General features: G+C 46.2%; 1 protein-coding gene and 1 non-coding gene across 2 annotated transcripts in view; both read right to left on the minus strand.

The window, feature by feature from the left end:
• The window catches only part of LOC124787758 (protein N-terminal asparagine amidohydrolase), a 250,202-nt gene that overhangs the window by 113,621 nt on the left and 108,996 nt on the right, over positions 1–27,585 (minus strand). The window lies entirely within an intron of this gene.
• Positions 17,241–17,324, minus strand: Trnas-gga. Its single transcript is given in 2 exon segments — positions 17,241–17,275; positions 17,285–17,324. It is a non-coding gene; the product is annotated as a tRNA-Ser (tRNA).

Raw genomic sequence — 27,585 nt, forward strand, 5'->3', positions numbered from 1 at the left:
AATCTCAAATCTCCGAAAGTTCTTAACCGATTGCTTTGGAACTTCGAAACAATGTCGCATTGGAATACGCCGTGTTTTTATATGCCTACTTGTAACACATAAATGCATATTTAATACAGAAGGGGGAAAAGCTATTACCAAAAATCTTGAGAAGTATTTGACCGATTTACTTCAAATATTTACTCGATACTCAAACATTCGAATCGACAGATTCCATCGTTCATGAAGGTTTGTAACATCATCACGGAATCACCCTGTATCTAAATGACAACGGCGGACGCTTCATGAGGTTGCTGAGTGTGGCAAAATGCAGGAAGACCTGAAGACGATCGAAGCTTGATGCAGAATTTGGCAGCTGAACCCCAACACAAACAAATGTAATGTTGTGTGATTCACGGTTCCAGAACAATCTTTGAAAGCAGCTACGTGCATATAGCATATAGGATTAGGTTTAGCGATTTAATGGAACAACCACATGAAATTCATCGCACAAAACCAGATCCCAGACTGAGGTTTATTCCTCGGAAATGGTAGTCCACCCACAACAGACGTAGCTTACGAAACCCTCGTTCGACCAATACTTCAATATTTCTCGTCAGTATGGGATCCAGATTAGATAGAACCGATAGAGGGAATTTGTGGTATCCACCGGAGGGCGCGCCTTTCGCCATAGGTTCGTTTAATAAACGCGAAACCGTCACCGAGGTGCTCAGCTAAAACCAGTGGCAGACGCTGCAAAAGGGCCAACACGAGTAACACAGAAGTAGGTATCCTCGTAATAGCATAAAGCAGCTTAAACCACATAATAAAAGCTAGTCTTCCGGTCCAGACCGTATACCATTTAGGTTCCTTTCAGAGATTGCTGATGCAGTAGCTCCACACTTAATCATACACAACCGTTTGCTATACGAAACATCCGTACCCAAAGACTGGAAAGTTGCACAGGTCACTCCAATATTCAAGAAAAGTGATAGGAGCAATTCACTAAATTACAGGCCCGTATCACTGAAGTCGATATGCAGCAGGATTTTAGAACATATATTGTGTTCGAGTATTATGAATTACCTCGCTTAAAACGGTCTGTTGACACACAGTCGCCGGCCGGAGTGGCCGTGCGGTTCTAGGCGCTGCAGTCTGGAGCCGAGCGACCGCTCCGGTCGCATGATCGAATCCTGCCTCGGGCATGGATGTGTGTGATGTCCTTAGGTTAGTTAGGTTTAATTAGTTCTAAGTTCTAGGCGACTGATGACCTCAGAAGTTAAGTCGCATAGTGCTCAGAACCATTTGAACCATCTTTTTGACACACGGATTTATAAAACATCGTTTTTCTGTAACACAACTAGATCTTTACACGCACCAAGTCTTGAGTGCTATTGACAAGGGCTTTCAAATTGATTCCGTATTTCTGGAGGCTTTTGACACTGTAACACACGAGCGGCTTATGGTGAAATTGGGTGTTTAAGGAATGTCGTCTCAGTCATGTGACTGGATTCGTGATTTCCTGCCTGAGAGGTCACAGTTCGTAGTAATTAGCGGAAAGTCAATGAGTAAAACAGAAGTGATTTCTGGCGTTCCTCGAGATAGAGTTATGGGCCCTCTGCTGTTCCTCATCCATATAAATGATTTAGGAGACAATCTGAGCGGCCGTCTTGGATTTTTGCAGTTGACGCTGTCGTTTATCGACTAGTAAAGTCATCAGAACATCAAAAGAAATTGCAACACGATTTAGAAAAAATATCTTTATGATGCGAAAATTGGCAATTGACCCAGATAACGAAAAGTGTTAGGTCATACACATGAGTGCAACAAGGAATCCGTTAAACTTTGGTTACACGGTAAATGAGTCAAACATAAAGGCAGTAAATTCGACTAACTATCTAGGGATTACAGTTAGGAACATTTTAAATTGGAATGGACATACACAAAACATTGTGGGGAAGGCAAACCAAAGAATGCGTTTTATTAGCAGAACACTTCGAAAATGCAACAGATCTACTAAAAAGACTGCCTGCACCAAGCTTGTCCGTCTTGTTTTGGTGTATTGCTGCGCGGTGTGATATCCTTACCAGACATAATTAACGGAGTACATCGAGAAATTTCAAAGAACAGCAGTACGTTTTGTATTATTGCGAAATGGGGGAGAGAGTGTCACGGACGTGATACAAGCTGTGGGGTGCACATAATTAAAACAAAGGCGGTTTTCGCTGCAGCGGAATCTTCTCACGAAATTTTAATCACCAACTTTTTGATCCGAATGCGAAAACATTTTGTTGACGCCGACCTACATAGGGAGAAACGATCATCATAATAAAGTAACGGAAATCACACCTCGCACGGAAACATATAGGTGTTCGTTTTTCCGCGAGCCGTTCGAGAGTGGAATAATAGGGAATTACTGTGAAAGTGGTTCGATGAACCCTCTGCCAGGTAATTAAGTGTGATTTGCAGAGTATAAATGTAGATGCACATATAGAGCCGTTCTGCATCACGATGTAGTGGTGTATGTTCCTAGAAGATTGAGCCAATACATTACTTCATCCTACCTATATCTCGCGAAAAGACCAGGAAGGTAAAATTACAGAATTTCACGCGGAGGCTTATCAGCAATCGTTCTTCCCGCGAACCATTCATCACTGGAACACGAAATGGAAGTGACAGCGCTACATAAAGTACCCTCCACCATACACTGAGACTTGCGGAGGTAGATACAGATTCATTGGCAGTGCTGCAGTAATTCGCTTTACTTCCCGATTAGATAGCGTCTGGTTTAGTATAATGGAGCAAAAGCAATACGGATTGTGACATTTAAACCAGCAGGTTATCTCCCTAACACTTGGAATGTTTCCGCCCAAACAGAGCACTAAGAAAATATCAGGATACAAATGGTCTTCCGTCTTGGAACAAAAGTTTCGGCGCTTCTGAGAACTGTAAGAGATGGGTTACAAGAAGAGGTCAGGCTCTGCGACCGACCGATTACGAAGGGCTTCGGCTTACTAGTCGGCGGCCACCCGAAAGTATTTCGTCTCGAAGGGTCTGGGAAACACGACGATGTTCTCGAGGGGAAAAAAGTTGAGGTCATAGGTTATCCATGTTGGAGAAAGAGGAGTAGTCGTAACACTGAAAAATAACCGTATCAAGCCCGAATACGAATACTTTCTGAAAAATCAAAAAATTATTGACTTCGGGGCGTTGGAGATATCCCTGAAGAGGAAATTTGGAAATTTGTGGCGAGTTCCTACGGGACCAAACTGCTGAGGTCATCGGTCCCTGGGCTTACACGTTACTTAATCTAACTTAAACTAACTTACGCTAAGGACAACACACACAACCATGCCCGAGGGAGGACTCGAACCTCCGACTGGGGAAGCGATGCGAATCGTTGAAGGCGCCTTAGACCACGCGGCTACTCCACGCGGCTGCCTGAAGAGGAAAGCCCTTGCTAACACTCCCAGTAGCACGGAAGTTATATTAATGAAGATCTTACACTACTTGGCAATCTCAACTGATCTACACCACTAATTCTTCGATTTTTTGTTAAGTATTATTCACCATGCTTGATGGGGGCGTCCGCAGAAATTTATGCAAAATAGAATCGCCATATTTTATATAAGAACAGTTGATCATTTTTTCCTGTTGATTGGGTTCAAATGGCTCTGAGCACTATGGGACTTAACATCTGAGGGCATAAGTCCCCTAGAGCTCAGAACTACTTAAACCTAACTAACCTAAGGACATCACACACATCCATGCCCGACGCAGGATTCGAACATGCGACCGTAGCGGTCGCGCGGTTCCAGACCGCGGCGCCTAGAACCGCTCGGCCACCCCAATCGGCCTCCTGTTGATTATTAACAAAAACAATCCACAAAAACGCCGGTATTAATACTCGTCAAACAGGAAATAAACTTTATAATATTGATATGAAACTTCCTGGCAGATTAAAACTGTGTGCGGGACCGAGACTCGAACTCGGGACCTTTGCCTTTCGCGGGCAAGTACTCTACCAACTGAGCTACCCAAGCACGACTCACGCCCCGTCCTCACAGCTTTACTTCTGCCAGTATCTCGTTTCCTACCTTCCAAACTTTACAGAAGCTCTCCTTTCCAAGCTCCTGTAAAGTTTGGAGGGTAGGAGACGAGATACTGGCAGAAGTAAAGCTGTGAGGACGGGGCGTGGGTCGTGCTTGGGTAGCTCAGTTGGCAGAGCACTTGCCCGCGAAAGGCAAAGGTCCCGAGTTCGAGTCTCGGTCGGGCGCACAGTTTTAATCTGCCAAGAAGTTTCATATCAGCGCACACTCCGCTTAAGAGTGAAAATCTCATTCTGTATAATGTTTATTCAGCTTTCGTCAACTGTTAAGTGTTTGCTTGCAAAACTTCACATCTGATCATGTTAATGGATTTTATTGCATTACTAGCGAATCCGGCAACGCATCGCAACTGCTAAGTATTTTTTTTTGTTTTTGTTTTTTTGTTTTAGGGCGCAAAGCTGCTATGGACATTAGCGCCCGGTCCGTGACTTAGGAAACAGTAAAAAACCGAAAATGGAAACCAGCAGCAATGGGAACGAAACTCAAAAATTTGGAGAAACTAAAAGCAGAAGGAAGGCTTAAAAATCCACCACAGAAAGGGGTTGGTTGTCCCCAAAAAAAAAAAAGCTTCAAATGACTGACGTCATTTCACTGGCACTAATAAACTCGAGAACGCGATCGGCCGAGCGCGTGTCATCTGCTAAAATTGACGATATATCAGGCGACAGCTGTAGACGGGCGCGTGACGGAGTAAAATTGGTGCACTCAATTAAAAGGTGTCTTACCGTCCACAGCTGAGAGCAGTGGGGACAGAGTGGGGGAGGATCGCCGCTTAAAAGATGTCGATGGCTAAAAAGACAGTGCCCTATCCGGAGTCTAGTTAAAATTACCTCCTCCCGACGACGCGTTCGGGAGGAAGAGGTCAAGGCACAGGGAAGAGCTTTCACGTCCCGCAATTTATTATGGGGAAGTGTCGACCAATGTGCGTGCCATAAAAGAACAACACGATGACATAAAACGCTCCGTAGATCGGCGATGGGAATCGATTGAATAGCTGGCCGAAGAAGAGAGACTGCAGCCTTGACCGCTATATCGGCCGCCTCATTTCCACAGATACCAACGTGTCCCGGGAGCTAGAGGAACGCCACCGAGACGACCCCCAGGTGGAGCAAGCGCAGACAGTCCTGAATCCGGTGGACCAGAGGGTGGACAGGGTAAAGAGCTTGGAGACTGAGGAGAGAGCTGCGAGAATCTGAACAGATAACATACCGTATCCGCTGATGGCGGCGGATGTAGTGGACAGCCTGGAGAACAGCGTAAAGCCCCGCAGTATAAACCGAACACTGGTCGGGAAGCCGAAATTGATTTGGGGTGACGCCAACAATATAGGCACTCCCTACACCAAATGATGTTTTTGAGCCATCAGTGTAAATAAATATGGCTTCCTTCATTTGTGCACATAGAGCAGAAAATGCCCGACGATAAACAAGTGAAGGGGTACCATCCTTGGGAAACTGACAAAGGTCACGGAGCAGGCAGATCCGGGGACGGAGCCAAGGCGGTGCTGTACCCCAAGTTGTCAAGGTTTTAGGAAAGCGGAAGGAAAGTGAATGGAGCAGTTGACGGAAGCCGACTCCCGGTGGTAGTAGGGAGGAGGGGCGGCCTGCATACCCTACATCAAAGGAGGCGTCGAAAAAAATGTCATGGGCTGGATTAGCAGGCATGGAAGACAGATGGCTAGCATAACGACTCAGAAGGACTGCTCTCCGATTGGACAGCGGAGGTTCAGCAGTCTCAGCATAAAGGCTTTCCACAGGGCTGGTGTAAAAAGCTCCAGACACTAAACGTAATCCACGGTGGTGGACAGAGTCGAGACGACGAAGAATAGACGGCCGAGCAGAGGAGTAAACTATGCTTCCATAGTCCAATTTCGAGCGCACTAAGGCGCGATAGAGGCGGAGAAGTACCACTCGGTCCGCTCCCCAGAAGGTACCATTCAGGACACGGAGAGTGTTGAGCGACCGCAGACAGCGAGCCGAAGGATAGGAAACGTGGGAGGACCAGCACAGTTTTCTGTCAAACATAAGACCCAAGAATTTAGCGACGTCCGAAAACGGAAGGTTGACAGGTCCTAGATGTAAGGAGGATGGAAGAAACTCGTTACGTCGCCAAAAATTAACACAAACGGTCTTGCTGGGAGAAAAACGGAAGCTGCTTTCGGTGCTCCAAGAGTAGAGGCGATCGAGACATCCTTGAGGACATCGTTCAAGAAGGCTGGTCCGTTGAGAGCTGTAGTAGATCGCAAAATCGTCCACAAAGAGGGAGCCCGAGACATCAGGAAGGAGACAATCCATAATTGGATTTATGGCAATAGCAAACAGTACAACATTTAGCACGGAGCCCTGGGTACCCCGTTTTCTTGGAAGCAAGTACGGGAGAGAGTAGTGGTCACCCGCACTCTAAATGTGCGCTTTGCCATAAATTCGCGAAGAAAAAGGGGCAGCCGACCTCGAAAGCCCCAAGAGAACAGTGTGCGGAGGATGCCTGTCCTCCAACAGGTATCGTATGCTCTCTCCAGATCAAAAAATATTGCTACTGTTTGGCGTTTCCGGAGAAAATTGTTCATGATGTAAGTGGAGAGAGAAACAAGATGGTCAACTGCAGAACGATGCTTTCGGAAACCGCATTGGGCAGGTGTTAAAAGACTGCGGGACTCCAGCCACCAAGCTAAACGGCAATTCACCATACGCTCCAAAACCTTACATACACTACTCGTGAGAGAAATGGGGCGATAGCTAGAGGGGAGATGTTTGTCCTTTCCAGGTTTCGGAACAGGAACGACGATAGCTTCCAGCCATCGTCTGGGAAAAGTACTGTCGGTCCAAATTCGATTATAAAGGCGAAGGAGGTAACGCCGACTATGGGTTGATAAATGCAGCAACATTTGGATGTGGATACCATCCGGTCCTGGGGCGGAGGAGCGAGAAGAAGAGAGTGCATGTTGGAGTTCCCGCATCGAGAAAACAGTATTATAGCTTTCGCAATTTTGAGAGAAGAAAGCAAGAGGTTGCACTTCCGCTGCACGTTTCTTCGGGAGAAACGCTGGCGGGTAATTTGAAGAGCTCGAAATCTCAGCAAAGTGTTTACCCAAGGAGTTAGAAATTGCGACGGGGTCCACTAACGTATCACGCGCGACAGTGAGCCCAGAGACCGGGGAGAAACTAGGCGCGCCTGATAACCGTCGAATCCGACTCCAAACTTCCGAGGAGGGAGTGAAGGTGTTAAATGAGCTAATAAAGAATTTCCAGCTTGCCTTCTTGCTATCGCGGATGACGCGATGGCATCGCGCACGAAACTGCTTATAGCGGATACAGTTGGCCAAAGTAGGATGGTGGCGGAAAACGCGAAGAGCACGTCGCCGCTCACGTATTGCGTCACGGCATGCCTCGTTCCACCAAGGAACTGGGGGGCGCCGGGGCAATTCGGAGGTGCGTGGTATTGAACGTTCCGCAGCTGTAAGAATAACGTCGGTAATATGTATGACCTCATCGTCGACGCTAGGAAAGTGACGGTCATCGAATGTCGCTAGAGACGAAAAAAGTGTCCAATCGGCTTGGGCAAACTTCCAGCGTCGCGGTCGCATAAAGGGCAGTTGAGGCTGCAGTCTAAGGACACATGGAAAGTGATCACTCAAGTGTGTATCATCAAGAGCGAACCATTCTAAGCGCCCAGCTAGCGGAACAGTACCGACCGAAAGGTCCAAATGAGAGAAATTTGTCGTGGAGGCAGACAAAAATGTATGGGACCCCAGTGTTGAGGCAAACTAGATCCGCTTGGTGGAAGACGTCTAGCAATAGTGAGCCACGTGGACAAGGATGTGGAGATCCCCAAAGCGGGTGGTGGGCATTGAAGTCCCCAACCAGCAAATAGGGGGGTGGAAGCTGACCAAGAAGATGAAGGAGATCAGCTCGTGCCATTGGTGAGGACGATGGAAAGTATACAGTACAAAGAGAAAAGGTATATCCAGAAAGGGAAAGACGGACAGCGACAGCTTGGAAGGAAGTGTTTAAGTGGATTGGGTGATAATGGAGAGTATCATGGAGAAGAATCATGAGTCCTCCATGGGCTGGAGTGCCTGTAACAGAGGGGAGATCAAATCGGACGGACTGAAAATGGGGGAGAACAAAGCCGTCATGGGGTCGCAGCTTTGTTTCTTGAAGACAGAAGATGACCGGCGAGTAAGATCGTAAGAGGATCGACAAGTCATCCCGGTTGGCTCGAATGCCGTGGATATTCCAGTGGATAATGGACATAGGGTGAACAGAAAATGGAGGAATGTGACCAAGGTTGCCGTCAACTCAACGACTGCTCAGAGCTTGTGACCGACAGCATGGAATGGCATTCAGCCGAAGGCAGAAGATCCTGATCCAGAGGTTGTTCAGGAGCAGCTCCTGCCACCAGCGATCGGCTGGTTGATCGGCCGCCAGCAGTGCGCCTCGGCGACACAGAAGACGGCCGAGGGCGATTTCCGCCAGGTGGTGCTGTAGATGAGACACGCCTTGGTGGAGAAGGAGATGAACTGGGTTTCTTCGTAGCCTTCTTGGAAATACAATGTTTAGATGAAGGAGGAACCGATGGTTGTGAAGTTGGGGTACGTAAAAAATCTACACGAGTATGCTCCTTTTTCGAAGTCTTGGCGTCTGCCTTTTGGGCTCGAGATTTAGCAGAACCCGATGAAGGGTGGGCCATAGAGTCGGCAGGCGAAAGTGGTGAGGTTGAACGGGCGATCTTTGCGCTGACCGATCTGACGACCGTGGCACTAAAGGTGAGGTCGCAAGTCTGCGTGGCCGCCTCCTTTGTTGGCCAAGGAGAAGCAAGGACAGTGCTATATTTTCCTGTCTGAGGCACGGTGGGCTGTCGACTGGCGAATAATTTTCGAGCAGCAAAGGTCGACACCTTTTTCTTCACTCTGATTTCCTGGATGAGCTTTTCGTCTTCAAAAATGGGGCAATCTCGAGAGGAAGCAGCGTGGTCACCCATACAGTTGATGCAGCGAGGGGATGGAGGTGGACAAGCACCCTCGTGGGCATCCTTGCCACACGTAACACATTTGGCCGGATTGAAACAGGACTGGCTGGTGTGATTGAACCGCTGACATCGATAGCAATGCGTAGGGTTTGGGACATAAGGGCGAACAGAAATTATCTCATAGCCTGCTTTGATTTTGGATGGGCGTTGAACTTTGTCAAATGTCATGAAGACAGTGCGGGTTGGAATGATGTTCGTGTCAACCCTTTTCATAACTCTATGAACAGCCGTTACGCCCTGGTCAGACAGGTAGTGCTAAATTTCGTCGTCAGACAATCCATCGAGGGAGCGTGTATAAACGACTCCACGCGAGGAATTTAAAGCACGGTGCGGTTCCACACGGACGGGGAAGGTGTGGAGAAGTGAAGTACGCAGCAATTTTTGTGCCTGGAGGGCACTGACTGTTTCTAACAACAAGGTGCCATTCCGTAATCTGGAACAAGACTTTACAGGACCTGCAATTGCGTCGACACCTTTCTGAATAATGAAAGGGTTGACCGTGGAGAAGTCGTGACCTTCATCAGACCGAGAAACAACAAGGAACTGTGGCAACGATGGAAGAACTGTCTATGGCTGAGACTCAGTGAACTTACGCTTGTGAGCAGACATAGTGGGAGGTGAGGAAACCATTGCGGAAGAATCCCCCATGATTACCGGCGTCTCTGATGGCGCGCTCCTCCCTTGTGGGGGCCCTCTCTGAGGGCACTCCCCCATTAGGTGATTGTTCGTATCTCAGGTCACACCTCCCGACAAACGGACGGAGGGACCAATCGGCACTTTCGGAAGGTATCAGCTCGGGTAATCACCCCTCCCTGGGCCTGGCCGTTACCAGGGGGTACGTACGTGTCCTACCTGTCTACCCGGGGTGGGGAATTACGCGTTACCCCGTCACCGGCTACGCACGAAAATGCGTGGGTCGGCCTTCAGACACGCACAGGGAGGAAGAAAGAGAAAGGGAAAAACAAAGAAGAGAGGTCTCAAACGCTGCAGCGGAGAAAAGGGTAAAGAGAAGAGGTAGGGGAAAGAGAAGGACAAAGGAAGGATGAAGACATACAAGCAGAGAAGGCGAAGAGTGCGTTACATTTACGAGCGTCCGTCTCCGGACGTAGGCACAAACCATACTCCCAGAGGGGGAGAAAGGGAAGGAAAGAGCCAGAGGTGAGAGGAGGGGGGAGGGCGAAGATGGGGGATAGGGAAGGATGCGGAAAAGGACTGTATGCAGCCAGGAAAGGAAGGAGGGCCACATTAGCTTGGGGTTCCATGCTCGCTACGCACGTATCCACAAAAGAGTTGTGGACCCCCTGGGGGGAACTGCTAAGTATGTATGGGAACTAATATATATATATATATATGTTACTGGCCATTAAAATTGCTACACCTAGAAGAAATGCAGATAATAATGGGTATTCATTGGACAAATATATTGTAGTAGAACTGACATGTGATTACATTTTCACACAATTTGGGTGCATATATCCTGAGAAATCAGTACCCAGAACAACCACCTCTGGCCGTAATAACGGCCTTGATACGCCTGGGTATTGAGTTTGGATGGCGTGTACAGGTACAGCTGTCCATGCAGCATCAACACGATACCACAGCTCATCAGGAGTAGTGACTGGCGTATTGTGACGAGCCAGTTGCTCGGCCACCATTGACCAGACGATTTCAGTTGGTGAGCGATCTGGAGAATGTGCTGGCCAGGGCAGCAGTCGAACATTTTCTGTATCCAGAAAGGCCGGTACAGGACCTGAAACACACGGTCGTGCATTATCCTGCTGAAATGTAGGGTTTTGCAGGGATCAAATGAAGGGTAGAGCCACGGGTCGTAACACATCTGAAATGTAACGTTTACTGTTTAAAGTGCCGTCAATGCGAACAAGAGGTGACCGTGACGTGTAACCAAGGGCAATCCAAACCATCAAGCCGGGTGATACGCCAGTATGGCGATGACGAATACACGCTTCCAATGTGCGTTCACCGTGATGTCGCCAAACACGGATGCGACCATCATCATGCTGTAAGCAGATCCTGGATTCATCCGAAAACATGACTTTTGCCATTCGTGCACCTGGTTCGTCGTTGAGTACACCGTTGCAGGCGCTCCTGTCTGTGATGCAGCGTCAAGGGTAACCGCAGCCATGGTCTCCGAGCTGATAGTTCTTGCTGCTGCAAACGTTGTCGAACTGTTCGTGCAGATGGTTGTTGTCTTTGTTGTCTTGCAAACGTCCCCATCTGTTGACTCAGGGATCGAGACGTGGCTGCACGATCCGTTACAGCCATGCGGATAAGATGCCTGTCATCTCGACTGCTAGTGATACGAGGGCGTTGGGATCCAGCACGGCGTTCCGTATTACCCTCCTGAACCCACCGATTCCATATTCTGCTAACAGTCATTGGATCTCGACCAACGCGAGCAGCAATGTGGCGATACGATAAACCGCAATCGCGATAGTCTACAATCCGACCTTTATCAAAGTCGGAAACGTGATGGTACGCATTTCTCGTCCTTACACGAGGCTTCACAACAACATTTCACCAGGAAACGTCGGCCAACTGCTGTTTGTGTATGAGAAATCGATTGGAAACTTTCCTCATGTCAGCACGTTGTAGGTGTCGCCACCGGTGCCAACCTTGTGTGAATGCTCTGAAAAGCTAATCATTTGCATATCGCAGCATCTTCTTCCTGTCAGTTAAATTTCGCGTCTGCAGCACGTCATCTTCGTGGTGTAGCAATTTTAATGGCCAGTAGTATATATATATATATATATATATATATATATATATATAATGCTTCTCCTCACTCTCTCTGTCCGTCACCTCCTCCTCCCCCCCATCCTCTCAGTCCATCTCCTCCTCCTCCTCTTTCACACTACCTCCTCCTTCACCTTTTCTCTGTCCCTCTACTCTTTCCCTTTTGTATGTCCATTTCCTTCCCCTTTATATGCCCATCTACTGCTCCCCAACTCTCAGATCTTGAGTCTTGTTTACTGTTACTGCTAATTCAAATTCAGTAGTGTTATACTAATCGTAAGGTGATAAGCCACACAATACAACTTTTCTGTTTTCTGTGAAAACCAGCTGGGAGGAAGAAACGAAAACATCGCATTGTTGTGTATACAATTTATTTTTAACGCAGAAAAGATTGTCGGTCTCCAGAAATGTCGTATACGTAAGCACAAAACATGATACAGAAGTCTACAATAGGTCGACGTCAAAGATAGTGCCCTATAGCTTTGTGCGTCTGTTCAACGACATTTCTTGGAAACAGGAATGACCTGCGCTTTTTTTTCTAATTGTTTAGCAACGCTTCGCCCTTCTAGCGACCTATAGTAGACTGTTCCTAGGAGGGAGAGCAAGTTCTTTCACGTACTCTATGTAGAACCGTACTGGAATCTCGTGAGGCACAGTCGCCTTTCCTCAGCTGTTTGCGATTTCAGCTGCTTCTCCGTACCACGGTCACTTAAGGAAGCGTCCGGGTGTGGGCTAGAAGCGCTGCGGAACCGTGCAGTACTGGAACGGCTGCGTTGGAGGCGAGTGCGGTCTGCTCCAGGCTGGAACTCGGCAGCTCTGGAACCGGTTCCGCGGAGAAACGCTGCGCCCTGGGCGTAGAGCGGCCGCAAGCCTCCAGCTGGGCGGTGTTGGGCAATCCCGGGAGGCGTGGATCGCGACTGCCACTTCTGTCTTCCTAGACTGACTGCCCGCTGCTCACCGCCGTGTGTACAATGTCAGTATACAGCTGAGGTAACAAAATACGTGAGATAGCGGTATGCACATACACAGGTGGCAGTAGTGTCGTGTACACAACTTATAAAAAGGTAGTGCATTGACGGAGCAGTCATTAGTGCTCAGACCAGGGGTCTCCAAACTACGGCCCGCGGGCCGAAACCGGCCCGCGAAGACGGGCAAACCGGCCCGCGTTAGCTCACCAAACTTCCCCGGTATCCGGCCCGCCTAATATTTGAGGTGGTACCTATACTGCCAACTATTGAGTTTCGAGGCCTATCGCGACCAATACGATAGCTGGCGTTTCAGAGACTCACACATTTCTAATCGTTCCCTTCCTGTAAACTTTTTGGAGTAATTCTGAGAGTGCTTAGTCTCATAATGGCGTTTTATATTGTATTCTTTGAAGACTGATGTTGCTTCATTGCAAATAATACACATTGGTTTATTGCTTGACTCCATCACGAAATATTGACATCCCAACTGCTCTAAAAATTCTACATTCATTGTCAACCTTTCGTTTCTTTTCCATGTTTGTACAGAACTTCACAAAAGATTGTAACCTGAAAATAAAATTGTACTATTTAATACTAATAAAACTGGGGAGTAGTCTGCCTAAACAAAATGCAATGGATTTATTACTTTAATTACTAAATCAAATACTCCCAATTACACTGTAGTTCCACTAAAAAAAAAAGTGAAAAAATACTCATGTCGTGCTATACGTATTTAGATTTTCAGATTTTCCTTGTCTATTCGAAATCATTGAATTGTCCCACACTTCGTCGTCTCCCCTACTAGTACAGCGCATAAAACACTAAAAAACTCGTGAGACACTCGCAACATAGACAGACTCACGCAACCGAACTATCAAATATTTGCTCTGGTTCTGCTACTCGCTACAAGACTACATAACTAAACTTATTGTTGCGGCGCTTGAAATAACAATACGTTGACATTCTCTACCTCTTTTACGTCTTGCGGTAATAGTGTTGCTAACAATGATTTTGAGATTTCGTTAACTTTGTAGGACGCTTTCGTGAATAATGTGCAGTGAAATACTGTTTTGTCGGTGAAATTCGGTCAGGTACGACCACCAATCAAAATTATGTAATTAAATAAAAATCGTAGTTCGTTTCAGTGCTAGCTATTACCACAACCTTAGATTTTTGCGATTTCGTGCTTCCTTTAGCCTTACATTACGGTGATCATGGAGTGCTAGGGTACTTTAATCCAACTATGTAGATATTGGCCCTTATGACTCCGTGGAGGAGTCAATGTGGCCCGCGGACTAAAAAGTTTGGAGACCGCTGGCTCAGACGATTCATGCAAAAAGGTTTCCGACGTGATTATAGCCGCACGACAGGAATTAACAGGTTCTGAAAGCGTATTGGTAGCTCGAGCTAGACGCATAGGACTTCCATTTTGGAACTCATTATTCCGCCATCGACAGTGTCAAGAGTGTGCCGAGAATGCCACATTTCAGGCATTACCTCTCACCACGGGCAACGCAGTGGCCGACGGACCGAGAGCAGCAGCGTTTGAGTAGAGTTGTCAGTGCTAACAGACAAACAAAACTGTGTGAAATAGCCGCAGAAATCATTGTGGGGCGTACGACGAACGTATTCCTTAGCACAGCGCGGCGAAATTGGGCGTTAAGGGCTGTGGAAGCAGACGACCGACGCGAGTGTCTTCGCTAACAGCACGACATCGCCTGAATTGCTTCTCCTGGGCTCGTGACGACAGCGGTTGGACCGTAGACGACAAGAAAAAACCTTGACCTGCTCAGATGAATCCCGATTTTACTTCGTAAGCGGTAATAGTAGGGTTCGAGTGAGGCGCGGAACCATGAAGCCATGGACCCTAGTTGTCAAAACGCACTGTGCAAGGTTTATGCATCCGTGACAGTACAATTAAAACATATGCATTAAGGTGACAAGTCATGGAATAGCGATAGGGAGATATACAGATGGCGGTAGTGTCGCGTACACAAGGTATAAAAGGGCAGTGCAGTGGCAGAGCTGTCGTTTCCATTCAGGTGATTCACGTGAAAAGGTTTTGCGACGTGATTACGGCCGCCCGAGGAAATTAACAGGCTTATGGTAATTGGAACTGGAAGCATGGGATTTCATTTCGGAAATCGTTATGGAAGTTGTTATTCCGAGATCAGCAGTCTCGAGAGAATGCCGAGAATACAAAGTTTCAGGCATTACCCCTCAGCCCAGACAACGCTGTGACTGAGAGCCTTCACTTAACGACTGAGAACACTGGCGTTTGTAACGCCAGAAATGCATATCCTCCTATTTACATCTATTGTACTATAAATCTTTTTCCTTATTTTGTTACCTGAAGATATGACATTTGTGTGTCTTATCTATATATATTTGGTTTGTTTTGTAAATATTATTTGTATTTTTACACTGGGTCTGGCCTACAGGAAACCATGCTATCGAACGATTACATCCATAGGTCGTGTGGAGAACCAAAGTGTTTAGGATCTTTGGTAGTGTTAACTCTGCCGCATGGAGCGCAGGCAGAGTCTGGCTGGAGTAGGGCGGTGGAGCAGGTGTGTTGTGTGACGCTCCCGCGAGTTGCCGCGCTTTCGGGGGTTTGGTTTGGCAGCATGTAATTGCGCTCGACTTGCTATGATAGTTTCTGACACGGTGTCGCGGACGGGAAGCATTAGCTGGCGCACATCAAGAGCCCGTTAGGCCTGGTGACGGTGTCGAGAAGAAGGCGCGCTAACATCCAGCTTCTGCAACAGCAACGGCCGACAACGAGTGACTGTCGCCACCTCCCCGATCGACGACTGCAAAACCTTCAATCAACCAACAAGGAAGACTAAAAGCACGTAAAGTTTTAGAACTGTATGGCAGACCTCAGCTTTTCAAACAGTTCAACTTGCCTCAAAAATTACAGCAACGTAGCATGAACATTTGTTGCTCATTGTCCCAATTGCATTACCAAGCAGGGTCCCTTCCTTTTCCGGAATGAACCCGAGTGTTGTTGAAATTCATACGCCAGCATTAAAGTAATATCATTCCATTTCACTGCTTTAATTTCAAAGTTCAGTTAAAGGATTCATAGCTGACTACAATATTTACATTACACAAGCACAAATTAAGAGTGCAAGTTTTGTTACCATATTTTAGCTTACCTGTGACTGCAGTTCAGCTTGGTACGTACTAAATTTTACTATTGTTTATTGTTCACAATCATCTAATTCAAGTTCAAAGTTAAATCTCTTATTTCTAAATTGCGTAGATTCAAGTAGCTTTTGAAATGATTGTTGAGGTAGCCCAAGACTAACCTTATTTTATTGAATTTCGTAGTGCTTCAGAAACAAAGTTCACTATTAATTTCAGTCACTAAATTAACTTTCAATTTTCCGTTTTTTTTAATTCTTTTGCTAAATTAAGTCAGAGTGTAGCGAAACAGTTGCCACGCTTTTAATGCTAATTATATGTGCATTATTCTTAGAATTATGGACGTCTACAGAGGCAGCATAGCTAAATATTTTTGCAGGACACTTCCAAGGACATGTTGAGTCCATGCCGCGTCGAGATGCTGCACTATGACAGGCAAAAGTAGGTCCGACACTATATCTACATCTCCATCTACATGGTTATTCTGCAATTCACACTTTAGTACCTGGCAGAGGGTTCATCGAACCATTTTCATACTACTTCTCTACCATTCCACTCTCGGATGGTGCGTGGGAGAAAAGGAACACCTAAATCTTTCCGTTCGAGCTCAGATTTCTCTTCTTTTATTATGATGATTATTTCTCCCTACGTACGTGGCTGTCAACAAAATATTTTCGCATTCGGAAGAGAAAGTTGGTGATTGAAGTTTCGTAAATAGATCTTGCCGCAAAGAAACCCGCCTTTGTTTCAGTGACTGCCACCCCAACTTGCGTATCATATCAGTGACACACTCACCCCTATTGCGCTGCCCTTCTTTGCACTTTTTCGATGTCCTCCCTCAATCCTACCTGGTAAAGTATCCCACACCGCGCAGCAATACTCCAGCAGAGGTCGGACAAGTATAATGTAGGCGGTCTCTTTAGTGGGTTTGTCGCATCTTCTAAGTGTTCTGCCAACAAAGCGCAGTCTTTGTTTCGCCTTCCCCACAATATTATCTATCTGGTCTTTCCAATTTAAGTTGCTCGTAACTGTAAATCCTAGGTATTTAGTCGAATTGGCAGCCCTTATATTTTAGGAGTATTTCACTGCTTCTGTCATCTCTGTATAAGCCCTGGTTTGCACGACTATCTTTCTGGTTCAAAAATGGTTCAAATGGCTCTGAGCCCTATGGGACTTAACATCTGAGGGCATCAGTCCCCTAGAACTTACAACTACTTAAACCTAACTAACCTAAGGACATCACACACATCCATGCCCGAGGCAGGATTCGAACCTGCGACCTTAGTGGTCGCGCGGTTCCAGACTAAAGCGCCTAGAACCGCTCGGCCACTCCGGCCGGCCCCTTTCTTGTTCAGATCGTTACCTGAACGGATGGCAGATGGACCAAGAACGCTCTCTGCTGGAATCCAAGAGACAAGAAAAGACCCAGATTGAATGCTTGGAGGTCACTGGAGAATGCTCTTGCCCAGTAATGGGTGTGCAGAGCCTGATGACAGTGGTGGTGTACCAGATATTCTAGCTGTGGGGAAGAGAGATCATTAAGCTACATTCGTCAGAAGAATCGCAAAGAAATGTGATTTACTCGCGAAGAATCTTTATTACAAAACATTCTAGGTATCTGATGAAAAACAAAAAAATACTGTAGGAGTGATACACTCCTGCCATCCCGGGGAATAGGTGATGACACAAAAAGAAGCACTGGTCTCGTGGCATCGCCCGAAGAGCGAGGTGCCAAAGCGAGGTTTGTACCTCGCAACGCAACCACAAGAGGAAACCGTCGCTGCAGGCCACATCATCGAATGAGTGACACCGGCGCAGCCACGCCCACGCGACGCCGCCGCATCCGCTCGTCTGCTGACGGCCGAGCACAGGACCGTTCAGACTCAGTCTGCAGACATCGACTAAGACGACAGCACCATCTTCTAATAGGCCAGCCATGTGACAGTGTAGTGAGCAGAACTCAATGTGGAAGTTATCTCAAATGTACTATGAGTGAAGAGACTTGTAATTTGTCTGTACCATGTGGTACACCAACGTACAGACACAGTTGTTAATCCTCATGACATTGCTATGGAAATGGATTGCACGAGATTAAGTAATTCTCCTTATCTATGTTATAATAAAGTGAACTAACATTTTTGGTGTGACGTCATAAGCGCGTGACTGCGTGTGAGAGCGCTCTCTAAGTTTTCATATATTTTTAGGTTTCAGATACATATTTTAACGGTTTTTGTGATGATATTTACTATATAAGTGACTTATTAGTGGTTTCTTCATTCATCTCCGCCTTTCTTGTGTTGTGACCTGATACTCGTGAGTGTTTCGTATCGAGCCACTTAACCTCTTACCTGTGTTTACATTCCGCGCTGACCAGTTGCAGCTGTAGCGGCGCATTGAAAGCTAAGTACTAGTTAATTGTTTGTGTATAGTGGTTTATTTAGGAACTTTAGTAGTCTTCAAGCGGTGTTCTTGGTGTTTCCTGGTGAAATAATTTCAGAAGAAATTTTTGGGAACTGCTTTCAGTTTCGTTAGTGTGTCATTAGACGTTTGATTTTCTTTCTGTGTTAGTCTTCTGTTATATTCTCATTTGCTGTTGATTAATACTGTTAATGGAAATACAGAAGCGTCCGATCTTACCCGTCGGCTTTGACCCATGACGTCACAAATATGGCGGAAACGACCATAAACGACAATTCCAATATGGCGGATATAAAAACATCGCATACGTATCATAAACACTGAAATACACAGGTTTCACAAAAAGCCTAATGACTCTAACGGGACAAGCGTGGGAAATTGGGGGTTTTTGGGTGGGGAGAAACTAAATATACACAAATGTAGCCACCGACCGCCATACAAAACCACGCAAAACGACGAAAAACATCAACATCACGAAACTGACCAAATACCAAAAAACACATTCTTATCCAGAATCGGACACTTCCCTTGACCTACATAGATCTACAGTAACTCCCGATCCCATAAATTAGGATCGAACACTTCCCTTGACCTATATAGCTCAACAGAACCTCCCGATCACATCCCCCGATACAAAACTCAAAAAACACTTCCCTTAAACCTACATATATCTACAACAGCTCCCGATCCCATAAATTAGGATCCAACACTTCCCTTGACCTATATAGCTCAACAGAATCTCCCGATCTCATCCACCAATACAAAAATCAAACCGAATACACTCAATAACAAACTCACCCGACGTACAGCAATTATCATTACATTAACCATCACACAAAACCGTTAACTCACTAATACAAATTCCGCTTCAAAACCACGAACACAGCACTCACCACTGAGCAACAGCAAACTGACCCCAACAAACCAAACAAACGTAAACCATGAACACACCACCAGAGGGCACGACAAACACCCCACGACATCTACAAACACACCACAATCACAAACCAAACTCCGCGCCGTAATGACGTCACACACCACAACACGCTTACGTCACGGGTCAAAGCCGACGAGTAAGATCGGAGGTTTCTGTTGACCCCTGTTAATAATAGTAGTTACTTCCCTTGTAGAGTAAGTTTGTGATTATTGTAGTCAGTTTTTTAACATCTTATTGTACTAGCGGAACTTAGATAAAGTAGTTCTCTTGTTTCAATAACTGTAAAATTTTACCATGAGTGAGAAGTGTGGGCTTTGCCGTAGGTTCGTGCGTAGTGGATTGCGGTGTGAGACTTGTTCGAAGTTTTTTCACTGGAGGGAATGCAGTGGGGAAGCCAGTGGGCATTCTGGTGAGATCCTCTCCTGGAACTGCAGGTAATGTAGCAAGAGTAAGTTGATAGAGGAGCAGGAGCGTAAGATCTGTGCCCTTCAGGTGCAGTTGAAAAACGCACAGGAGCAGCTAGATAGGATGAGGAGGCAGAAGGGGGTTGGGGAATTGGAGCTGGCTGTTGGCAAGAGATCTGCTAGCAGAGGGAGATTTTCAGATAGTTTTACTATTGGTGTTTGCAATAGATATGACCAACTGTCAGAGTTTAGTGGAGAGAAATCTCTAGTAGCTGTAGATGTAGGAAATATGCAGCAGACCTCAGCAGTTACGGTGGCTAGGACAGTTGTAAAGTCTAAGAGAAAGAAGGTTCTGTTGTTAGGTAGTTCTCATGGTAGAGGTGTAGGCCAGCAGTTGCAGGAAGCGTTGGGGAGTGAGTACCAGGTTACCAGCATTGTGAAGCCTAATGCAGGATTGGCTCAGGTGACTGTTAACATAGGGGGGGTTATGTAGGGATTTTACTAAAGAGAATCAGGTAGTGATTGTGGGTGGGGCTGGTAATAATATTGATAGGGATGGGGAGTATGACATAGATGGTGACCTCGAAAAGATAGCCACTCAGACTGGCAACACGAATGTGCATTTCGTGGAACTGTTTCAGCGTCACGATCGGCCTCATCTTAATACAGCCGTCAAGCGTAATAACATGAGACTTCGGGGTGCGCTGATGACAGAAGGCATGAGTCACATTTCAGTGGTGTCGGTGGAGTCTATCAGCAGGACGGATTTCACTAGACATGGCCTGCACCTCAACGGGTATAGAAAGGGGAGGTTGGAAAAGCTTATAGGTGACAGCATAGGTGGGGGTGGTGGGATCACTCATGGGAAAATTCCTGTACTAGTGGGTGTTAGAGCTGTACCTTTTTTAGATTGAAGTCAGCTGATAGGTATTCCTGCTTAATGGAAGTCTCTCTAACAAAGAAACCACGTTCGACAAAGCTTAGGTATCCAAGTAATGAGGGAATTAGTGTATTTCATCAAAATATACAAGGTATTAGAGATAAAGTTAGTGAACTGCTTATAGATGTTGACTCTGAAATTATTGGTATATCTGAACACTTCTTAAATAAGGAGATAATTCAGAGGCTTCCTTTACCAGGATACAGGTTGACTAGCAGCTTTTCTAGGAGCTCTTTGCGGTGTGGGGGAGTAGCCATGTTTGTGAAAAACAGTATCCCATTTGAGTCAATTGATGTTTCAAAGTACTGCACTGAAAAAGTGTTTGAATGTTGTGCAGGTGTGGTTAAATTTAGTGGAGTTAAACTTCTAACTGTTGTTATTTATAGATCCCCAGACTCCGACTTCACAACATTTTTGCTAAAGCTAGAGGAGGTTATTGGTTCACTTTATAGGAAATACAAAAAGTTTGTTATATGTGGTGACTTCATGTGCAAGGAAAAGGCTGCTGGTAGACCTTAATTCATATAATCTTATGCAAACCGTATTCTTTCCAACGAGAGTGCAAGAGAACAGTAGAACAACCATAGGCAACATTTTTGTTCATTCCTCATTACTAGAAGGGCATTCTGTTAGCAAAAAAGTGAATGGCCTTTCAGATCATGATGCACAAGTTTTAACTCTAAAAGATTTTTGTGCTGCAACACATGTTAAATATAGTTATCAACTTTTTAGGAAAGCTGATCCAGTTGCTGTAGAGACCTTCGTAAACCTTATCAAGGAACAAGAGTGGCAAGATGTTTATAGTGCTGATACAGTAGACGATAAATATAATGCTTTCCTCAAGGCTTTTCTCGTGCTCTTTGAAAGTTGCTTTCCGTTAGAACGTTCAAAACAGGGTACTAGCACAAACAGGCAGCCTGGGTGGCTGACTAGAGGGATAAGAATATCTTGTAGAACAAAGTGGCAATTATATCAAAACGTTAGAAACAGTCAAAATCTAAATGCAGGAACCCATTACAAACAGTATTGAAAGGTGCTTAAAAAGTTATTAGGAAGGCAAAAAGTATGTGGTATGCAGATAGAATAGCCAAGTCTCAGGATAAAATTAAAACCATATGGTCAGTCGTAAAGGAAGTGGCTGGTCTGCAGAGAGAGGTCGAGGATATAGAATCAGTGCGTAGTGGGAATGTCCGTGTTACTGGTAAGTCACATATGTGTACAGTATTTAATAATCACTTTCTGAATATAGCAGGTGAACTAAATAGAAACCTAGTCCCAACAGGGAATCATATAGCGCTCGTAGAAAAAAGTGTTCCGAGACTGTTACCTGAAATGCTCCTCCATGATACAGACAAGAGGGAGATTGAGTTAATAATTAAATCACTAAAGACCAAGAACTCTCATGGATATGACGGGGTATCTAGCAGAATACTGAAGTATTGTTCTATATACACTCCTGGAAATTGAAATAAGAACACCGCGAATTCATTGTCCCAGGAAGGGGAAACTTTATTGACACATTCCTGGGGTCAGATACATCACATGATCACACTGACAGAACCACAGGCACATAGACACAGGCAACAGAGCATGCACAATGTCGGCACTAGTACAGTGTATATCCACCTTTCGCAGCAATGCAGGCTGCTATTCTCCCATGGAGACGATCGTAGAGATGCTGGATGTAGTCCTGTGGAACGGCTTGCCATGCCATTTCCACCTGGCGCCTCAGTTGGACCAGCGTTCGTGCTGGACGTGCAGAGCGCGTGAGACGACGCTTCATCCAGTCCCAAACATGCTCAATGGGGGACAGATCCGGAGATCTTGCTGGCCAGGGTAGTTGACTTACACCTTCTACAGCACGTTGGGTGGCACGGGATACATGCGGACGTGCATTGTCCTGTTGGAACAGCAAGTTCCCTTCCCGGTTTAGGAATGGTAGAACGATGGGTTCGATGACGGTTTGGATGTACCGTGCACTATTCAGTGTCCCCTCGACGATCACCAGTGGTGTACGGCCAGTGTAGGAGATCGCTCCCCACACCATGATGCCGGGTGTTGGCCCTGTGTGCCTCGGTCGTATGCAGTCCTGATTGTGGCGCTCACCTGCACGGCGCCAAACACGCATACGACCATCATTGGCACCAAGGCAGAAGCGATTCTCATCGCTGAAGACGACACGTCTCCATTCGTCCCTCCATTCACGCCTGTCGCGACACCACTGGAGGTGGGCTGCACGATGTTGGGGCGTGAGCGGAAGACGGCCTAACGGTGTGCAGGACCGTAGCCCAGCTTCATGGAGACGGTTGCGAATGGTCCTCTCCGATACCCCAGGAGCAACAGTGTCCCTAATTTGCTGGGAAGTGGCGGTGCGGTCCCCTACGGCACTGCGTAGGATCCTACGGTCTTGGCGTGCATCCGTGCGTCGCTGCGGTCCGGTCCCAGGTCGACGGGCACGTGCACCTTCCGCCGACCACTGGAGACCTCACGCCCCACGTGTTGAGCAATTCGGCGGTACGTCCACCCGGCCTCCCGCATGCCCACTATACGCCCTCGCTCAAAGTCCGTCAACTGCACATACGGTTCACGTCCACGCTGTCGCGGCATGCTACCAGTGTTAAAGACTGCGATGGAGCTCCGTATGCCACGGCAAACTTGCTGACACTGACGGCGGCGGTGCACAAATGCTGCGCAGCTAGCGCAATTTGACGGCCAACACCGCGGTTCCTGGTGTGTCCGCTGTGCCGTGCGTGTGATCATTGCTTGTACAGCCCTCTCGCAGTGTCCGGAGCAAGTATGGTGGGTCTGACACACCGGTGTCAATGTGTTCTTTTTTCCATTTCCAGGAGTGTATATATATAGGGTGACAATTATTGAACTATTCGCGAAAAAAACACAAATTAGTTATAAACTACGGCGTGCACACGCACTTTATTCAACTTGTAAATGGCACTACAGATATTTAGGTTATGACATGTTCGATATGCCTGCCAGTCTTGGGGATGATGTGGCGCAGACGAATAGCGAAATTGTGCATGACCCGCTGAAGTGTTAGATCATCGATGCTGTCAATGACTTCCCGAATGGCTGTTTTCAGCTCATAAATGGTTCTGCAGTTATTGCTATACACCTTGTCTTAAATGTTACCCCACAAAAAGGAGTCGCATGTGTTCAGATCCGGAGAATATGGCGGCCAATCAAGGCCGATGCCAGTGGCTTCTGGGTACCCCAGAGCCAGAATGCGGCCCCCAAAGCGCTCCTCCAGCACCTCAAAACTCTCCTGCGTCGATGTGATCGAGCTTCGTCTTACGTGAACCACTTCTTGTCGAAAGAGGGTCACTTTGGATAGTGGGATCGAAATAATCTTCCAAAACGTTCACGAACCGTTCGGTAGTCACTGTGTCATCAAGCAGTATCGCACCGATTATTCTGTGACTGGACATTGCACACCACACAGTCACCCGTTGAGGGTGATGGTCGCGAAATGCGGATTCTCATTCTCGCGAATGGACCAATTTTTCTTATTGACAAACCCATCCAAATGAATTTGAGCTTCGTCCCTAAACCAAACCATACTAATTCCCATTATGCTCCGTGGCCAACCGTGCAGTTTGAACGTCCTAACGCAAACCGTTCAGAACTTATGACGACTTATTTCATATAGTTGCATTCTTGTCACCCTATACATATAGACTGACATGCCAAAATATTACGACCACCTCCTTCGTAGCGTGCTGAACACCTTTGGAACGCGATACAGTGGTGATGCTGCGTGACATGGATTCGACAAGTCCTTGGTACGTTCCCAGAGGTATGTGCAAGCGTATGTTTACGCAGAAGTCACACGGTGCCAATAAATTACGAGATGGTGGTTTGTTGGTGAGGAATTGGAGCCCAGTAGCACCCCAGGTATCTTCTGTTCAGTTCATTGAGATGCTCCTCAAACCACTGTAGCACGCTTCTGGCCTTTTGATACGGACAGTTATCCTGTTGGAAGATGCCATCGCCTTCTGGGAAGACAGCAAGCATGAAGGGATACAGGTTGCTGCAATAACGTCCATATTGGGCGCTCCGAAACACTCGCGCCTGCACCAGCGTGGTGTTCTGTCCTCAGATCTCCCACACATCGTCGGCTTTATTGGACCTGTGGTTTTACCATTCAAGCTCAGTAGACTGAGCATTTCAAACAGTGCCTTCCTATTAACTAAGTCGTTATTATTGTTTTTTGACGTTACAAAAAAAAATTGTTCAAATGGCTCTGAGCACTATGGGACTTAACTTCTGAGGTCATCAGTCCCCTAGAACTTAGAACTACTTAAACCTAACTAACCTAAGGACATCATACGCATCCATGCCCGAGGCAGGATTCGAACCTGCGACCGTAGCGGTCTCGCGGTTCCAGACTGAAGCGCCTAGAACCGCTCGTCCACACCGGCCGGCGAAAATGAGAGGAATTAAGGTTTACCGACAGTCAGTCTTTCACGCATACCGCTACCTAATGGAACAGGGACGAGGGTAAATAATGGTGATAGCAGAAGTACCCTCCACACGTACCTTATAGTAGCATGCATGGTGTACACAGTCGAATAGACAGTCCTGTCACATGATAACGATTGATCGTTTCCTTCTAAAACAAAATGTATCAATTAAGCATAGCTCAGATTTTTTTTGACGTAATTATTCCGGCAGCTCTGGTGCGGTTCACCACAATATCCTATCTCGCGACGGTATGTTCATCTCAAAGTAGCACTTAAACGTCCTCAATCAGGTTTGATATAAATGGTGATGCGTGTCTTCCCCTACACCACCATATAAATACGCCTCCAACTAGTGCCAGAGAAGTTGTTGAAACGTTCCAATGTATGTTAATTCCTAAGGGACCAACTGCTAGGGTCATCGGTCCCTAGACTTACACAATACTTAAACTAACTTCTGTTAAGAACAACACACACACCCATGCTCGAGGGTGGACTCAAAACTCCGGCGGGAGGAAACGTGTAATCCGTGCCATGTCGCCTAAACCGCGTGGTCACACCGCGCGGCGAGAAGTTGTTCCCTGACGTCTTAACACATGTCCTGTCGTTCTAAAGCTTCTTCTAGTTTTCTACATATTCTGCGGTGGACCTCCTCGTTTGGTATCCTATCAGACCACTCAGTTTTCCTTCTATAACACCACATCCCAAACGCATCAATTCTCTTCTTTCCCGAATTTCCCACAGTTCGTGGCCCATTTCCTTTAAGTTCCGCTCTAGATGTACACTCACAGAAATTTCTTGCCCAAATAGAGAATTACGTTTGATGCTAGAAGAGTTCTTTTGACGACGAATGCCTATTTTTCCTGTGAGAGCCTGCTTCTTGTGGCCTTGTTTCGGTCGTTATGAGTTGTTTTGCTCACAAAGTAGCAGAACTGCTCCACTTACACTATGTGTCCACAATATTGACGTTAAATTTGTTGCTAATTTCATTTCTGTTGTTTCTTTGGTTTCCTCTAACTCCATGCCATAATCTGCGCCTCATTCCATTCAAGAAGTCCTGAATTCTGGCGCACTTTCACGAGGGATGGTACTTTCAAAGCTAATATTATCGTCGATGTCGTTTGACTCTTAATTTTAATCTGCTTTTGAACTGTTTTTCCTTCAGTGATTCTTCGATATACAAATTGAACGTTAGGGGGAAAGAACTACATCTCTGCTTTAGGATCCGAGATCTTGTCTCATAGTCTTCCATTCGTACTGTTCCCTTTTGTTTCGTATACATCTTATGTACTGCCTTTCTTTTTCTAAAGCGCAATCTATTTTACTGAGAATTTCAAACAGCGTGTCTCACTTTATGTTGTCGAACGCCTTTTCTAGGTCGGCACATCCTACGAAATTGTCCTGATTTTCCCTTAATGTTGTCAAGCATAATGTCAAAACTGCCTCTCAGATGCATGTTACACGTACTAAATGCAAATATCTCAGTAATTAGTATGAGAAGCACCATTATTAGCACGTGGAAACAATCGTCAGACACGTGTTTGAAAGTGCGAAGACGGCTCAAGGCACAATCGCTAGAACAAAAACGAAGTCAGTCTGTGTGTGTGTGTGTGTGTGTGTGTGTGTGTGTGTGTGTGTGTGAGAGAGAGAGAGAGAGAGAGAGAGAGAGAGAACAAAAAACAGCAAGAAGATCTTAAAATGAAAAGCTTCCTGTTAGGAGAGAATTTTGGAGACCATACTCTGAATTCCTGTAACCTTCGCTTGCTGCAGACCTGTTAGAAAATTTGGAAAGTATCTGTCTTCCAGCTTGCAAAGCTAAGCCAGTTAGAGAATGGTCACCAGAAATATGTGTTGTCAAGGATCGAAAACGAGTGGTGCACGTTAAAATCCGGCCAACACACACAAGCACACGCGTACCACACACCTCAAACACATTCATCTTGGCGACGCTATTGTCATTATCGACAACGTGGGGAAAAAAACCACAAGCAACATGACGTAATAGCACAACAGCGATTTTCCGTGTAGATAATTGCGTAGGCGGCTTGTTTTGCTCAGCGACTGTGTGCGAGGCTATTTTTCGCAAATGACGGAATCATGGGCAGGACAAGCAGAAGACACAGACTCTGTGTCAGCAGCTTCTCTGACAATGATACAGATACTTATGTTCTGCAATGGGTTTTAGCATTCCACACTAACACAACGTAGCCATGGGGATAAAACGGTCTAACCTACCAGTAACTAAAATTGAATTGCATTAAACTAAAAAAAGGTTGTCTTCCAAATATCTCTAAGTATCAATAGAAGTGGGAAATTCTGGACAAAGATGCGTTAGCGGAATACCTAGTAGATGTTTGCCTGTCTACATCTACATGTGCACTCCGCAATCTGCCACACGATGTGTGGTTGAGGATACATGGCAT

Source organism: Schistocerca piceifrons, chromosome 3, assembly GCF_021461385.2.
Source record: "Schistocerca piceifrons isolate TAMUIC-IGC-003096 chromosome 3, iqSchPice1.1, whole genome shotgun sequence".
Classification (NCBI taxonomy): Eukaryota; Metazoa; Arthropoda; class Insecta; order Orthoptera; family Acrididae; genus Schistocerca; species Schistocerca piceifrons.